Source organism: Antedon bifida, chromosome 2, assembly GCF_963402885.1.
Source record: "Antedon bifida chromosome 2, ecAntBifi1.1, whole genome shotgun sequence".
Lineage (NCBI taxonomy): Eukaryota > Metazoa > Echinodermata > Crinoidea > Comatulida > Antedonidae > Antedon > Antedon bifida.
Window position 1 is genome coordinate 14613085 of NC_136227.1, and position 18682 is coordinate 14631766.

An 18682-nucleotide genomic window follows, 5' to 3' on the forward strand; every position below is an offset into this window, starting at 1 on the left:
ATTTAAATTATTTAACTTTTTTTTAATTTAATATTGTTTAAATATTAAATTACTGGATTGGTTTGGTGTACAAACTTTTACTTTCAGGGGCATGTTTAAAACTTCAATATATTTAAATTATCCTTTGTGCGATCATAGAGCAAAGAAATAGTTCATTGCTCTATGGTGTGATGGTGGCATTAGCTAGTACAAGTTATTGTGAGTGTAGCATATCCTATTTTATCAATTGCTTTGGTACTTTCATTTCAATTGGAAGCCTTGCACATGGTTATTATTTTGTATGTAATGCAAATCTATTATTTTATATTATCAGAGATAATGGCCTGCACTATTCTAAAGAAAGATTTGTTAGTGTACCAACAAAACATTGTTCGTTTTAAGAGGTTTGACATACACACATTAGTCTAAATATTGATTGTAACAATATTAATGTTGAGTTTAATCTGATAAAAAAACAAGGCCATATACATGGCTGCAGTCGTGTGCGCAAATTTGAGTTAGTGTTTACCGACCGACCAACATAGTGAGCTGTAGAGTCACGTTGCACACGACTAAAATAGATAAACAAGTTAATTGTAGACATCTTTTTGAACCACATAACAGATATATGTATAAACATGTTTTCATTTTTTTAATTTGTTAGATCAAATGGACAGTTTTTAAAAATACCATGACCATTTTCATACCTCCCTGGATAGTTCAAGCCTGTCTTTAAAATGGGTGAAGGTTTGGCTGATGCCAGAATACTACCAAGAACCAAACAAATCATATCAATGTAAAAAATATTAAAATTTATACATTTTAATAGATTTTGTAACATCTTTATTATTTGTGTTTTATATTTATTGAATTGACTTATAAAAATGATTAAAATTTACACCAAAAAAATTATTATATTCTTTTTATTTCAAGGATATAACAAAAACAATCACTGGAAATAAGACATTATACAGTAATTATAAAAGAAATAATAAACATTATTTATTCATATGTATACATACTGACATTTCAAACAAATTTAATGCAACTAACAATTATCTAATAAAAAATTATATAAATCCTATATAACTAATGGTTTTAAAACAAAAATAAATAATCTGATATTAATATATTATTTTGATGAACATTGAAGACAAAAAGTTCAATACATTGTGTATAGGATGTGAATAATATTCACTGAGGCTAAAACTTTCATAGTAGACCATGGTCGCCAGGAGTATACCAATAAAAAAATAAAGTGCTGTATGTTCCATAATCATTGCTTATCCCATCAACATTTTTTATACTTCAGTAAATAAAATAAATAAAAAAGTTAATTTTCAAAAGTAAACAATAATTTTCGCACCAGTCCTTTAGGCAGTTACATTCAAGAGAACGGAAGCATTAGCCATGCAAAAGCTTATAATAGATTACTATGGCTGAAAAAATGGGTATTTAGAAAGACAAACTGGGCATGAGCACACCCCAAAGCATGTCTGGTAAGAAAGTCTAAATGGGAATTTGTAAACTCAAACTGGGCATGTGCACAGAGAGTCTTTGAGATATGTACAGTATGCAGACATTAGTTTGTAAGACCTATGTTCTATGACTTTGTTTTGGCTGTCAACATAGAGGCCATGTAATAATTACCGTCAGATATATCATTGAATAATGGTCAAAACGATCCTTCCTCTATGGTAAATATTTTTGCCGAATGGGGTGTATATAGATTACAATTGTTTGATTAGTGTGTATGTTTGTCGGCTGCTGCTGTACAACGAAGGCTCATGGAAAATTAGAAATGCTTTGTTTACTTTTTTGTTTGGGTTATAAGTGGGTCACTTCAACCTTAGAGGTTAATGCCTCTAACTCAGAATATGCATAGTACTATAGTCATAGTAATTCAAACTATATTTATGTTACACAAAATGTTTACTACTGATTTTTTAACAAAAATAATTGATAATAAATCTTTATTTCTTAAATTATTAAATAGAATATCAATTTAAAAAATATCATTTAATGAAGAAAGAACAATAATTAAAACTGTTATCTCAGGAAGTCTTTTTTATGGTAAAAAATTGATGTTTATTTTATTTTTTTTTATTTGTATTCATTGTTGTCTGAATTATTGGAATTGATAAAGTTATTAGCAGTCTACCAATTTGTCTGGCCAATTTATCTATATTTTATTTTATTGTGGTTATCAACCACATGTGTATTCATACTTTATAGGGTATTTAGATACGCAAAGAAAAAATAATGTAAAGTTTATTAATGCTTACTGTACATTACACAAATGGCACATATTATTGTTGAGTAGACAATATTTAAACATTACATTCAATCAACTGCTGGTGTGAACAATGAATTAAAGTATGACATCTCAACTTGAACAAATGAAATATTGAGAGGTTTTATGATAGTATGTCCACACTAATAGCGTGCACTATAACATTTTTGGAAAATATCAAAACATAGAGGGCACTATTAAAAAAGGAAAGATATTAACGTATATAACAGTATAAACATGGGTATTTCAAAGAACGAAAATGCAGTGCCAACTCAGTATTTCTTGCATTAAAGAAAGCATGAACTGGTAGTAGCAGGCTATTATAAACATCTGACAGACTGATATCGACAGACCCTGTATTATATATTAGTAAAAATTATACAAATATTATACATCATGGGGATATTTTATTGTTGATATAAAAAATCGGAAGAAGTTGCATTTCAGCGGGACAGTAAGAGATGACACGAAATATCTTCTGCAGTCATTGGAAGAGTTGGGAGGACTGAAGTATACCTATTAACAATAATGCAAGGATTATTTTGTTTTCCTTGCAATAATCACTACATTTAGACCTACTGTAACACAGCACTATTATTAGAGTGGAAAACAACAATGCTATAAAACCATATAACGATTAGCAAACATAGAACTGATTTGTTTTACAATTTTCTACGTCATACATTACAAAACAAAGAGCAAATTTTATTCACACACAAAAATAAGTAAATTTGCTCTGTAAATTGGACATTAAGTGTAAATTTAGCATTTTTGGCCACACATATATTTTTTATTAAAAAAATTTTAATAATGAGGTGGCACTCCTCTATCCAGGAGATTTGGGTGCAAGTTGGAATTGAATCGGAACACAGAAGGCCATGTGCAGTGGTAATTGTGTGGTTTATTGTTTATTATTATTTATTATGCAAAAGATAAGTTGATATCTTGTAAGAAAAGAGCTTTCAAATTTTAGGTATATCATCATCACTACCATATTTGGATATACCAGTCAGAATATTAATGCTTGAGTTACAATTGTTAAAAGGAAGAGGTTAAAAGAGAAGCTTTTTTGCCTTGCTTCAACATGTTAGATTTGCTCACTGTGTATGTAGTTTATGTGAGGCCAACAATCTTATATTTTATCAATTAATAAACTTTAAACACTTTATAATTCTAATGGCATAGTTCTATTTAGCCCTTAAGAAATGTTGAAATTCATCAGGATATAAATTTTGATAGTAAATGTACATGTTTTATAGCCTGTGATATTATTACAGTTAGGCCTAATTTAGTATAAAACTAAACAAATTACCGGTTATTGGTCAACTAACTTGCGCTGCAACCAAAGCTTTAATAGACCAAGTTTTATTTTTTATTTGTGTTTGTTAAATTTTTTCTTTTAATAAAAAGCAAAATAATCACCGTCAAGCACTTTTTCTTTTGTTGAACAGTACAATGGTACTGAAAGTGCGAGCAAACAGAGACATTTTTAAAATAAATAAATGATGAGTGAGGGCATTGTGTAATATAAAATGTATAGGCCCTTGTAATGTATTATGTTAAAAATAATTACAAACTAAAAATGGGTCTAATATGGATCTATATTACATCATTTAATATCATTGCTCTTCACTATTTAATGAGGAGGAGGTGGTGGACGGAGTTGGTAATGTGTTGACAATAAAAGAGGGTACCGTATATTTCGGTGTATAAGTCGCACCTGTGTATAAGACGCACCCCCTAACTGAGAGTAAAATATTGGTATTATTTATATCGTCGATGTATAAGACGCACTTTATATTTCATCAAAACAATGTTTTTTTAAATTGTAATCAATTTTATTGTAATAATATATTTTGTTAATCTACAACGGCGTTCTTTATTTAGCTTTTTTCTTACCTAGGCTCGGCCGCGCCCAGCCTCAACAAGTTCTTTCTAACTTGTTATTCATGAGTTTCGTACCCGCAACATCGAGTGCATGACCGTGTGTGTAACACGCACGTGTGTGGGCTAGCCTCGCTCGATCATTTCGAGAGGGCGCACGTTTTCACGGACAATCGTATTCGATTAGTATCTATGTATTCGAGAAGTGTGTACGCTAGGTCCATGCTATAATCAACTGGAGAATATACTAGTCGAATACCGTACACCATGTGGCCGCCAAGAAGGGCTTGCGCTGGGGGTACGGCGGTCGGCGATCGTGCGTATAACTATAAATAAATACTAGCCTATTCCAATCGTAAACGTTTACAAATGAAATTATTTCGGAGCGCCTAAAACAATCTCTATAATGAACAAATCTTTTCATCATATTTAGTATAACATCACGCTAAAATGCCTTGAAAACTAGGCAGAAGCAGGTTGCCGTTACGTTAGTACACTGTAGCTAGGCTAGGCCTAGCCTACTCAGGCCTAGCCAACGAGGTGACGATATGTACAATCTGTGTGGCGAGGCATATGTTCGGTGTATAAGACGCACCCTTAATTTAGAGGTCAAATTTGCGTGTCAAAAGTGCGACTTATACACCGAAATATACGGTATGCCAAAATGCATTACTAAAAATGATGAATAAAACATCATACTAAAATATTCAGTACAACTAGCATCTTTGATCTTTATAATACACAGGGATCATAGGGCATTTAAGTGACTTGTCTAAAAAACAATTTGTGAAAATTGCACTTTTAAAATACAAAATCATATATAAGATGTGTTGTCCCCCTGAAAAAAAATTATTTATTTTTATGTTGTTGAATGTGCCATTTTAATGTAACATAATAATAGTTATCCGGACCAAAAAATTGATCCTAAAAAATGTATTTACCTGAAAAAAAATTTCAAATTAAATATTTTAATGAAAAAATTGGCTGCCAGCCAATGGGTTTTTGGTTGAATTTAACCATTTATTTGTCATTTTATAAGTGAAAACATTTTTCCCGTTTTTTTTCTACAAAAGTGATTAACTTTATTAAAAACCCTACAAAATAACATATTCAAAATCTAATTTAATTAATCTTCATTTTTTATGTTTTTAAATAATTAAATACTGTTAAAAAAAATAATATTAATTTAATAAAATGGTCGAGGCACTATTGTTTTCAATGTTTTATAAAGTGTTTCAAATGGAAATTTATGACCATAGCGTGAAAAAACATAATGTATAGCATTATGTATTGATAATAATACATATTAAAGATTATATTTTAAATTAGAGCATATAACTGTACACTGTTGCCACAAAAAACTGATATTGTTTTGCACACAGTAACAACTATATTTAAGCCTAATTGTCAAAAAGCACTAAGTGGAACACCAACAATATTAAAACATAGCAATGCTATAAAACAATAAAGTATACAACGATTAGTGAACAATAGAAAAAAAATGTGTTTTAAAATATTCCATGTGTTTGTTATACAAAATGAATAGCAAACTTCTTTTCATTGTGCACAAAATTTATATAAACTTGAATGTTGCCTGCTATAAATTTTACATTTGTGGAATTTAATTAACCACAAACATTGTTGATCAATTAATTTGGAACATTGGGTACAATTGGATTGGTACACAGAAAGCGTTGACAATCATTTTCTGGTTTATATATTATTGTAACCACTAAACACTAATGCAAAAGGAAAGTTGATAACTTGTAAAACAGTTTAAAAGGTGTATCATCATCACTACCAGATTTTATATTGAGAGTTTAAATCACTGACTAATTTTATTACTATCTTTTAATAACTTATATTTATTGGCATTTTTAAAATTTGTATTAAGATCAAGTATTTAGTTAGACTCAGAGTGGTTTGAGTACAAAAGATATCATCTAAGGAAATTATCAAATCTTTAAACCTGGTGTCAGTTAGTCTGAATCAACAATTTGGTAGATAGGAAAGTACATGTATATTAGTAAAATTAGTAAAAGGAGGTAAAAAGAGAAGCTTTTGCCTCATTTGAACAGCCATGTTAGGTTTTATCACCGTGTGAGTGGTACCACATGATGCCAAAAATATTATATTTTATTAAAATAATCAACTTTAAAATTGTATTGTAGAGTATCTGATTAATTATTATTATAATATTTCTTATGTATAAAAAAAAAGCAGTCTCCATTTTATATTTCTTTAGTATTTTTGTATTTAATACTTTGAAAACTACATAATTAGGATAGGACAATTTTAATTCTGTGATATATTACAGTATTCATTTATTCATGGTCAAACACAGTAAAATATTTACATGGTTTGACATTATTTTTTTTTGTTCAAAGTTAAAAATTCACATAAAAATATAAAAAGGGGTTAAAATGGTTAAAATTTGGTAAAATACAGATAAAACACATAATTGAAAATACAGATTAAATAAAAAATTTAAATACAAAATACAAGCAAGATTGGTGTGTGTAAGGGTATAGCATAAAATGATCAATGTATCCAAGTTTCATTGAATTGACTCATTGCAGTAGTGAGAAACAAGTTTCTCATCCTATTGGTTTTCCATCTTGGGTACACTAAACGCCCTGACTTACTAAAGACAAGGTAATGGTGAGGAAGGGTGATACTCATCCGACATAATTACTTTTTACTTATGGCACTGTTATATCTCAATATCTTTATTGTTCTTACTATCTTTAGTTCCTATTATTCTTTAAGCTGCTTTACTGATTTCATTAAAATACTTGATTGTGTAGTATTAAAAGAGGACGAAAAATCTAGAAATAAAACCCTAGCATAAGTATTTAGCACAATCAAGATGAGCAAGCAAGTTATGTATTAATGTAGTAATAGATGTTCATAGACACCAAGCTGATTGAATTCAGCTTTCAAAACTAATTTTTTGTAATTGAATAATAATTACTCATTTCAATAATAAATATTCAATTCATTTTATCTTAATTTGTTTTAACTTTAAAGCTAGAATACCACGATACAGATAGCAGCACAAGACAGAAAAACCAACAAAGTGATATATCACTGTGTGTGTATCATCCTTGTGATACCAACATAGTTTCTGTTTTTAAATTATCCACTATCAAAAAATCAATAATCAGTATTTTGTTTCACAAATGCTTAGAATTATTTACAGGGGCGGTAGCAGGACTATCTTAAGGGGATTGCCCAAATGTCCAGGGCCTTAGCCAAGATCTGAAAATGGAACGGGATTTAAAGCAAATTTTGTTAAACTAGAGGGTGAGCTCGCTTCGCTCGCTCCCCCTCTAGGAAGTGTAGACGATGGTTCTCGGAATGAATGTTCTTCTTTTACGTTTTCTGTCGGTTACCATTATTGAAAATGCTTGACATTCGTAAAACTAAACTATTCTGTTTCACAGTGTCTTAGATGATTAATAACATTTTAAAGTATAGTCTTTATTATTTGGTAGGGCCCTTATAGGGCGGAGGTGGGGAGGCGGAGTTCATTTGACTCGAGGGAGGGGCTTATTCGAGGGATATATGTTAAATTTTTTAGTTTTAATAATATGGTAACATTTATAATCAAATGAAATCCTCTATCTAATAGTGGTCTAATGAAAAGTGGTAAAAAAGAATAACAAATGCTTGGTAAATTGTAGATAACAGTGCGATGAATTCTACTACAAATAGTATAATTGTGTTATTATAAATGTGGATGGGATGGACGGTTATTAGATAGTTGGGTTGGCGAGGTGGGGGGTGTGATTATTATTCAAAGTGATGTTTTATTGGAGAGGCGTTTATTCAAATAAATATCATCCTAATAAGTATTAATACATTATTTAATTTAAACATCTTTTGAAACTAACTGCCGTGACAGAGTGGGCCATTTCGGCCCAAGAAAGAAGACATTACGGCTTGCAACATGGGCAGACATCTCGGTCCTAACAGGACACAGATAGCCTACAGTTATTCCTGCCAGCTTACTTAATAAAACTCAGCTATCGGGATTTCACTCGATTAATGTCTTATCATCAAATCTCCCTATGTAATTTTATAATACTATTCCCCACAATATATTCCGATTCTTTATGGCGTATATTTAATTTGATCTTTATTAATTTGCAGTATAATTTTTATTTTTTAACTACTGTACCTTTCACACGCGCGGTCCGTTCCTAAAATATACAAAAAACTAAAATGGCTATGACTAATGGCCAACTTAAGCTCCAGTCCTATTATAGTATCTGTTTTTTTCTTCCGTCTTCCAAAGGGACACTGTATTGATTGATGGAAAGTGCCTGTTTCCAGTCACCTTTAGGGTCAAATCTATTATTTTAACTGCTCCCTTGTGTATAAAAGAGAGAAAATAGTTGAAACCAAGTTGCTGCAAGGTGAACTTATCATAAACCCGGAAATAACTTGACCGCCAAGAATTGAAATTGAGTAGAAAATCTACTGTTGAAATCATAAATGTTGTTAAAAAACTCTTTATAATATCTTGCTAAGATAGAAATATGGAAAAATAGCGTCGAACTGCACATTAATGTTATCAAATCTACGTTTCGCGGTACATCTGAGATAGATAAGGTAGGTATCCAAGGCGGAGATTTGTACCAAAGTTTTTGCATTGTGCTCGCCTATGTCAGAATTAACCATAATTTATATATAGATGACACATCTAGATGGCACCACTAGTACGCTGAAAAAGACACTCCAAAGCATGCTATGAAACAGAAATATGATCATAGCCTATTTTTTCCACCGGTACAACACATGCAAATAACATTGAAACAATAGGATAACATTTTTTTCAGGGGGAAGTTCCAATGAAGGTACTTCTGGTACGGTAATAAATTCTAATCATTATAATCAATTAATGCAAATCAATTATTATTATCAATTAATAATTGAAACAAGTTTTTTAAAAATAGGAAGCTGCTGCTATAAATATTGAGCAAAATATTAAATTTTATATAAAAACCAATTCAATTGATGTAATGCAGCTGACACTATTATCCCTGTCTAACTAATTATATACTTGTCTGCAACATTTACATCTGATCCTGCCTCAATCAGGCACATACATGTGCTGCTATGTACAACAATTTGTATATTCTTTTTTTTTTCATTTAATTTTCTTGTTCATTGGATCTATATGTTCATGAAAACATCTATTTGCATAAGATCTATATTGTATTTGTTTTGTCAAAAGTTAATATTAGACAAAACTTCAATTTTTATTAAAGTTTGATGACCTTCTGACCTCTAGTGTTGTCAATAATTGTTGGATTTGCAAAATTACACTTACTAAAATTTTGTGTTGCATATTTTCTGTAGGCGGTGTTATATAATCATAAATTATTAAGCTGTACAATTGTCATTGCTATCATGGATTTCAAAAAGTAGACATACTATAAGCTTTCCAAAATGTATGGTAGCATTTGCCACCAATTTAATACCAAACAATTTCCAATTGTCAAATTCATCTATCAAAAATGATATCTTTGCGATGCTACAAGGGTATTTCATCTATGATATCCAAACAGAATTCCAGTCTTGGCATTGATTTTAAATTTAATACCTTTCAAATTGGTAGCACTACGCACAATTTAACGATTTAAAAGACAAAATCAATAACCAATTTTAAATAACTCAAAAATAGGTTTTTTATAAGACAAAAATAGGAAAATATTAACCAACAATGACTATTATGAGTAGCAAGCCAATCTATATTATACAACTTAAAATTTGTTACTCCGAATCTTCCTCAATCAGAAGACTGATACTAGCGCCTTTTGAGCTGGGGCACCGTTTGATTCCCCATTATCTATTAAGCTATGGTCGAAGAGCAAATTTGTACAAAAATGTGTTTTTGACCAACTTCTTTGCAAGCTGCCGAATGCTGCATTTGATAATTCATGGCCATTTTCTTGCATCACAATTCAGGTCATCGCTAGCATCACATGCACCATTTAAAACTTTAAATCTCAAACGGGCGGTAAGTATGGTATTTTTGTTCATGTTTCTCTCATGCATGCCGCTCTGACAAATAAAAGCTTGAGCACCATTTTACCATTTTTTCAAACACCAAATGCATGTAATAACACTAGTAAGTAATTTTACCTATGATTTGCTTGTCATTGGTTAATTTAGGACATTTTCAAAACTTTGCTGTACAAAGCACAACAACCACCAAAAATATGAAATTGTTCATAATATTATCATATTAATAATATGGACTCATGTTTTGATACATTTGCTCTAATTTTAGGTTATAAAACCCATTTTGTCAAAAAATTGTCATTAAATCTTAATATATTATTTATTCATTTTATAGAGTACTGTATGCATATGTTTTGCTCGTGTACACTCTAGTATAAATTAACTTAAAATAAGAGTTTTTTTATAATTTAATAATTTTGAAATTGGCCTGTTTTATGCTATTCCGTTTTGTTTTATATTTTAAAAAATAACAAAAAATAATTTAAAGCTGGCTTGAGATACTGTACTGTCAGCATAATATTCTTTAGCTAAACATACTAGGCCTACTGTAATTTGTAAAATAAGATTTTGGATCTGATGAAATGTAAAAATAAATCTAGTGATTATCCTTCTGTAATGCATCATAAAATGGCTTCAATTCTACTGTTTATGACGAGGCTTCATCATTTAATGAACTTTTTCACTCTTTAACGTTCGTGATTCACAAGCAAGGGTTGCTTGAATGTCCGCATCTGCCGGAATACAACTTAGATAGTCTTCAACTATAATATCTATCCATTAATTGTTTTAAATTTACTTGAAAGCATCAATGTTTAAAAAAGTTATAGGATACGATGAAATAAGTTTGTACTCTTAAAAACGCGTAACACAGGATCCTTAGATTGGTAGCCTAGCGTCTTAATAACCAAGCTACAACTTCATTCTTAATTGTCTCAATGTTGAGAAATGCCAATTCATGTCAATTGCTCTTTAACCCTTTAGCACCTAAAGCGATGAAACCTCCCGCAACTCCCTGGATTTTAAACACGATGTAGCTCTCGTTCTGCGAAGCCTAGCAACAAACGAAAAACAGTGACGTAAAGCTTGGAAAATCCCCTTTTAGATATGACATTATCTTTTGTCAAAGATAGTGTAGTAGGAAGATGTTACACTTTGCTCAAAAATTAGAGAACCGCTCGAGATAGGGCGCCTCTCATGATGAGTAGGGATAGACGTGAGGAGCGCAATGGCAAAGCCCAACGAAAATGGTGTTTTCGGCAATAAATTTTAAAAATAAGCCACAAAAAACATCAAACTTCTTTATTATACAAAGTTAAAAATTAATATGATGTTTTCATACTGCTTTTGGATCTTTTTAATTGTTAATACATTTATTTTGAGTGAGTTTTGGCATGACATGACTGTAAACACTGAGCTAGGATCAGGAGGAGGCTTACGCGCGCGTGCCTGTAGACGCATTCATGAATGGATGCTGGTCATCTCGTACCCAAACCCATAAAAACTCTTACCCATCTTGGTAAACCCAGTGAGCTGTAAGCCGAAGGCTAGAGGGCGTACTCCAGACTGAAAAGTGATTCCAACAGGAGGGGGAACCAACAAGATGGCGGCCGAAAATGTGTTCAAAAACATTATTTAATATAAAAAATAATAATCTAATATAATACATTAAGACCACATAAATTACAACACATATTCTTGTCAAAGCACAGTGAAGTTTTTATAAAATTAAATATATTGTTAATCACAATGGAATGAATAATTTCTTGGTAATCTAGCATTTTTTGTATAACGAGGATCATATAGAATGCGTTCGCATTTATACGCTGCATTGCCTATCGTTCTCACGCAGATAAGCTCAACACAGGCTTAGCAGTGCGTACAGTGTAGGGCATATCTGATTGGTCGATTGCAGCCGCCCTCTTGTTGGTTCCCTCTCCATGGAGAATCACTTTTGAACTGCGATAAAATTTAAATTAAATTGCCATCCTGCCTTCGGCTATTACAAATCACTGGGTAAACCCCAGTCAAGTCTGAAGTCATAATGCAAATTTTACAGTATACAGTATTGTTGTTGGCAAACAATATATGATTTATGAATAAATGATAGAAATTCTTCTGCAATTTCAATATTTTTTATAAAGCAATTTCTATAAAACTTCAGGGGTAGAATCTGTAAATTCATTTCTATAGAAATTCAATAAAACTAAAACCTTTTATATATAGATTCTATAGAACATTTTTTGTAAGGGTAGTATAATAAAAGGGGATAAAGTAGGCCTCCCCACGGTTATTTTTTCCTTGATAAACCTTACCAATAATGAACTCATCAGCTTATAATTAATACTATCATCAATGTTAGGCATTACATAAATCATGGCATATAAAATTACAATGAATGCACAAAAGTTTGGAGTGTTACAAGTTATTATTAAATTATTAAAATTAACAATAATTGGGTTTTTTTTCAGTAAAAAAACATACTCATAGTCCTAAATTCCTATAATGTTAGTCCTACTGGTACCGTATTCATTGTATATGTTTCCCCTTATAGACAGATCGACTATTTGTATAATATTATTGATTACAATAAATATTGATTGATTGATTGATTACACATGCCATACTACCTATTCTCTTTTATTACCCATTTAGAAATAAACCATACGTAATCAATTATTATATAGGCATACACATTGTAGGCCTATTATTATTACCACTAATAGGCCCCTAATATATTTATTCACTCTGATGAAGAAGTGTTTCTAAAGCTAGGTATAAAATCTCTGTCCAATGATAAACAATTAAATGTAAATAATTTTTAAAAAGTACAGTTGATTTGCAAATAAAAACATTAAAATAAAAGAAATAAAATATGGTAGATATTCCAGGTACCTAAACAATTCCAGGTAATTGGAACACAAATTTGTATTCCAAAACATAAAAATATGATTCATTTGCACTTTCTATAAAGATAACAGTACATTTTATATGTTAATTCGTATTAAATCTTAATTTTACAGTCATATTATTCATCTGTTATATAGCCTATTTCCTATACAATAACCTTCCGTACCCTTGAAATAGGCGCCCATAGTGTCTCGCGTTTATTTGCATTGATCGAATAGGAAGTGTAACATCTTCCTACTAGTACTACACTATCTCTGCTTTTGTGCCTTCTATTTGACTAAGTGACGTTCAACTGTTCAAAGTTGGATCTATTGTTTTCGTTTGGAAAAAAGCACTCGCCGGAACCGCATGAACGCGCAGCAACCTCTCGATTTCTTAGAGAAAGAAGACAGGTTTTTAGTCAAAATAACGATTTAGATTTATCTGCCAATAGTGATATCGATGTTTCACAAATAAGTAGTGTAGTATATTATGCTATTGAAATTAGTAAATTTTAGGTCAGGTATTTTTATTTATGTCATTTGTTAGAAAATATAATGGTAATCTGTTGATCAGTTGTATTTGTAGCCTAGTTATTAAGATTTAAAATTAAGAATTAATTAGAGTCATTACTTCAATAATTGAGGAAAAACCAAATCGAAATGTCTCAGAAGTAACAATTATGAATTTTTAAATGCAAGTATGAAATTAATAAATTTTAATAAAATACTTGATTATGAACAATTGGAGCTTACTGTGAAATAAAAACTACAATATATTTATGTGAAAAAATGGTGCATGGTTTTATGAAATAAAAAGGATTTAAATGTCCCATCCGAAACAAAAATGTCTGTCTCGTTCCTATGACTATGTCATCAATACATTTTTTGAAATATGATATTTTTACCAAAAGTTTCAAAATATTTGTTTATAATGTATTGCATACAGTTCTTAATAGTAGAAAACAAAATATTAAATTGAGGCATCAATACTTTTAACTGAAATGTAAAAAACACCCCAAAACTCCTATTAAAATGTCGCGGACTGGACAATTATGAATTTTGAAATGCATATATGAAATTTAATAAACAAAATATGTGTTATAAAATGCTTGACTATGTACAATAGGGACATAGAGTAACTATATCTGGCAAAAAAATATTTAAAAGATTCATGGTTTGTGAAATAATTAGAATTTAAATGATATGTCCCGTCCGTAACAATATATTTTTGAAATATTATATTTTCATCAAAATATAAAATTTTCAAAAAATGTGTTCATAATATAATGAGATATAGTCCTCAGGAGGAAAAAATAAAATATCAAGATTTTTGCACAATTACTTTGAAAATAAATGTAAAAAAACAACCTAAAACGTTGCGGATGAATTTGAAATGCATGTATGAAAATTTTTTTTTATCTTTTGTGGTTAACCACCACCTTTATTCATTCAATGTTACATAAACAACAATTACATAATCTCATATATATTTACATTATTTTCTGCATATTTTTTGTTATGTTATCTATTACAAAATATATTGCATGTTTAATAAAAAGTTGTTTACTTTTATGAAACGTTTGTTAAATTATTTATCATAATTTGTGTGTCTTTCAGTTTATATATATTTGTATATATATATAATATCAATACATTCACATGTATATATATATAAATACATACTATATATCAAATATATATATACATACACACATATATACCCATACAATACATACACATATGCATAAAATTAACATTAAAACCAAGAACGATAAAAAAAATATACACAAATATAATACATTAGACCTATATACACTAGCATAAAAACACCTATAAAAACTGTCAAGTAATAAAATGGAAATGTATATACACAAATTAAAAGTATAATATACGTATACATACAGATAATATACTTTATTTCCATTAAAGCTTACTGAAAAAATTCTGACAGTTTTTCTTTGACGTTAGCCCATTTTTTCCTAGCATTGATAATGTTACATGCATATTCATTCTTAATTAAATTAAAAAGTTCTATTCTGTATAGGTTCCATATTGTTTTTTGTACATTTTCAAACCTAAGCCTAACCCCAAAAAATTGCAAGAAAATATTTTTTGACGTATTACAATAAAATATGGTCTCAAAAAACATATATCAAAAGTTTACTCAAATCAGACTACCGCAAAGGTTCAAAATTTGACGTTAAAAAAGATGGCCGCCAATTAAAAAAAATCTGTAATCGCTTGTAGTAGATTATTCAAAATATATATGTTTTATTTACACTTTTTGAACATTTTGTTCAAACATGACCGGAAATTCCAGTTTGTGTCCTTGGACATATATGGCATGACGTTTATATATCTACGTAACTGCAAATCACAGAGTCTTAATATTGGTGTCAAAATGTTCAGAACATACATATTTATATTTACCCTTTTTAAACATTTTGTTGAAACATGACCGGAAATTCCATTTTGTGACCTTTGACCCATATATGGCATAAAAAAATGTTCATATCTACGTACCTAAAAATCATAGAGCCTAAATAATCGAAAACACAAGGTTTTCCCTTTGACACGATGTGTGTCTAAGTGCGTAAAAGCTGATTACAGGATCTTTTGACCCTTTGCGGTAGTCCGATTTGGGTAAACTTTGAGACCATATTTTATTGTAATTCATCAAAAAACATTTTCTTGCAATTTTTTTGGGGTAATGAAACAGTTTGACTCGACTAAATCATTGAATCGAACTTTCTCCAGGCTGGCTGAATTGGATGTATAAAGCATATGTTTTTCGTTTTCTACTTCTATTTTACATTTTTGGCATTTATCACTATCAGCTAATTTCCATAGTTTCAATTTTTTTCTACATGCTATAATTCTGTGTAACAATTTAAAGTTGAATTGGGCAACTTTTACAATATGTTTTGGTGTTTAAAACTTTATTACACCATATTGTGTGCCAATTTAAATCGACTCCAAATTCTTGTTCCCATTTCACTTGTGATCTTGGGATAGAGACTTTACTATTAATAAGATATCTATAAAACGTAGATGATTTATTTTGTTTATAGAATGTAAGCATGTCTAAGGTTTTATCTATTTCATTTTCAACATTTGGTATTTTAACAATTGTTTTCCATTGATGCGGTATGGCATTGATAACAGCAAAGTATTCAATTAACCCGTTTTTTTTATTACATAACATTGGAATCAACCTTTGATATGTTATAGTTCATTATCAACAATTATATCATTGATTGTTTTGATACCAGAAGGAGCAGAAGTACATTGATTTGCCATCCAATGTTACATACTTGTTTTCCCATAATTGTTGAGATTTAATTTCGTTTACAGTGTGTGGTTCTGTACATGTTATTTAGAATCACAACAGCTTTTAATAATTGTTGATAGAACACTGGCATATTTTTTGAAATTTTATGATTTTCAGTATTAATTTTACTAATCTTAAGTGTACATTCTATTGGGTACATATAATGTCTCGGGATAAATTTCCATTTCCCAGGATCTGGGCTTAGCAAACGTATGCATGTATGAAATTAATAAACAACACAATTTTAATTAATCACTTGATTTTGTATTATTGAGACATAAAGTAAATATATCTGTTGATAAAACAGTAATAAAATGCATAGTTTATGAATTAAATAAGATTTTCAAATTTCCCGTCCGTAACGTCAAATTTTAATATTTAATATTCAATAACTTAAAAAATAAATATCAGAACAATAAAAAAAATGTTATTTAATAAACTTCAACATTTCTACAATGAGAAATGGCCAATAGTTAGATCTATTTGACATTTGAAAATAATTTACATGAGACAACAATTTATCAGATTTACTTTAATGTGTGTGTGTGTGTGTTTATCTAATGAATTAATTGTCATCATGACATTGTTATTAAGAACAGTATGTAGAGGAATCATTATGAAACAAATAAATTCATTTTAATCAGAGATATTATGTACTGTGATCTGATCAATAGAACAGTTGTAGTAAGTGACACAAAGCTACTCCACAGTAGTTAAATACAATGATTGCCTCTATGATCTTATGCATAGCTGTGATTCTATGATCATATAGCATTAGCTGTGATTGAATATGCAAACAAAATGAAATTAAGACTCAACAATTTGTAACTATAATTGATGTTTCGGTCCTCCTAATCCTATTATTAAAAAAAGGCATAACATATCATACATCACATACCTTCTACTATATATAAGTAAAAACATTACTTTATTGGAGATAATATCGATGAAAATGTACAGAATAATGGAATGCTATGATACTAATGAAAGTTGTCTCAAAATAAAACTTTATAAATCGTACTGAACATTTATTTAAATTAAAAATGTCCTCATTGTTTGTATATAATCCTGTTTTACTGTTTCACTATTGTTGTAATATCCTGTAATTATCACACTTTTAAATATTTGTCAAACAAATTTAGTTACAAAGTGACAGGTTATTTAAAAGTGATACAAACTTTTCATAAAGTGCATTGTTTATTACAAAGTGTGACAGTATACATCTTCTTTATATGATACTTCATAATTGTTTTCATCATCATTGTGTTCATTATACTATACATGCTATACCTTTTCATCTATGTTGTCAGAGAATATGACTAAACAATCACCATCTTCAGTAAGGCTTTAAAGAGATGATACTTTGGACATTAAATCTGTTTCTTGTGTTAGATATTTTATGTGGGCATTTTAATTCATAGAAACAATTCTGCTTTGCTATGTATCAAATTTGTTATCTATTGCTGATAACAAATTGAATGCTTGAATTATATGTAATTAGCATTGGTTATTGACAGAGTTGTACAATTGGAATCTTGCAGACAATCAATTGATTGTGCTAAGTGCTGCTTATTATCTAGCCTACTATGCACATAAACAAAAATACATAATAGATGTATGTAATTATTTGTTAATAATTCATGGGATTAAAAATAAATGAATTAATGAAAACTATATAAGAAATTGTTTTCCTTTCATTTATAGACCAAACAATTTAGTATAATTCAAACTAATATCGAAGATTAAGGTTCACAGTAGGTGATTTAGAACTAGAGAGCAATGCATTATGTAGAAATTTAAATGTGGCTTACATAAGAATTGTTGGCTACACTTGTGTGCACCTTTATCAATGTATTGTTAAACTAATTTAATTGCTTATTAATTTCTTGATTATAACCACAATAATGTTAGTGTTAAGATTTAATCAAAGCAATTTTTTCTCATAAACTGTTTAACACCAAAAAAAATTACACCAGAGAAAAGCCAAAAATCTGGGAGGGCAGAGGACGCTAAACAAGTTTTGTTTGTTATGTGACCTTTTAGCAATTTATAATCAGTTTTAAATAAACCAAGATTTTAGCTAGAATACTGTAGACTGTTGAAAACCAAAAAATAGCTAGATACTGTATTTTGATTAGCCTATAAAAATTAGAATGTTGTAGATTGTTGAAAGCCCTAAAATAGCTAAATTTAACCAAAAAATGACAAAGATATATGAGTAGCAAGCCAATAGAATTTAAAAGGCTTGAATTTGGTTCCTAAACCAAAAGATTT

The 18682-nt window shown here is 29.7% G+C and overlaps 1 protein-coding gene and 2 long non-coding RNA genes across 4 annotated transcripts in view; 1 reads left to right on the plus strand and 2 right to left on the minus strand.

The window, feature by feature from the left end:
* LOC144835198 (uncharacterized) overlaps positions 1-18682 on the plus strand; it is a 329884-nt gene that overhangs the window by 232204 nt on the left and 78998 nt on the right. The gene's annotated exons all lie outside the window — the stretch shown is intronic.
* Positions 1-18682, minus strand: part of LOC144835189 (uncharacterized) — a 164352-nt gene that overhangs the window by 72307 nt on the left and 73363 nt on the right. The gene's annotated exons all lie outside the window — the stretch shown is intronic.
* LOC144858925 (palmitoyltransferase ZDHHC17-like) overlaps positions 1-18682 on the minus strand; it is a 45249-nt gene that overhangs the window by 1072 nt on the left and 25495 nt on the right. The gene's annotated exons all lie outside the window — the stretch shown is intronic.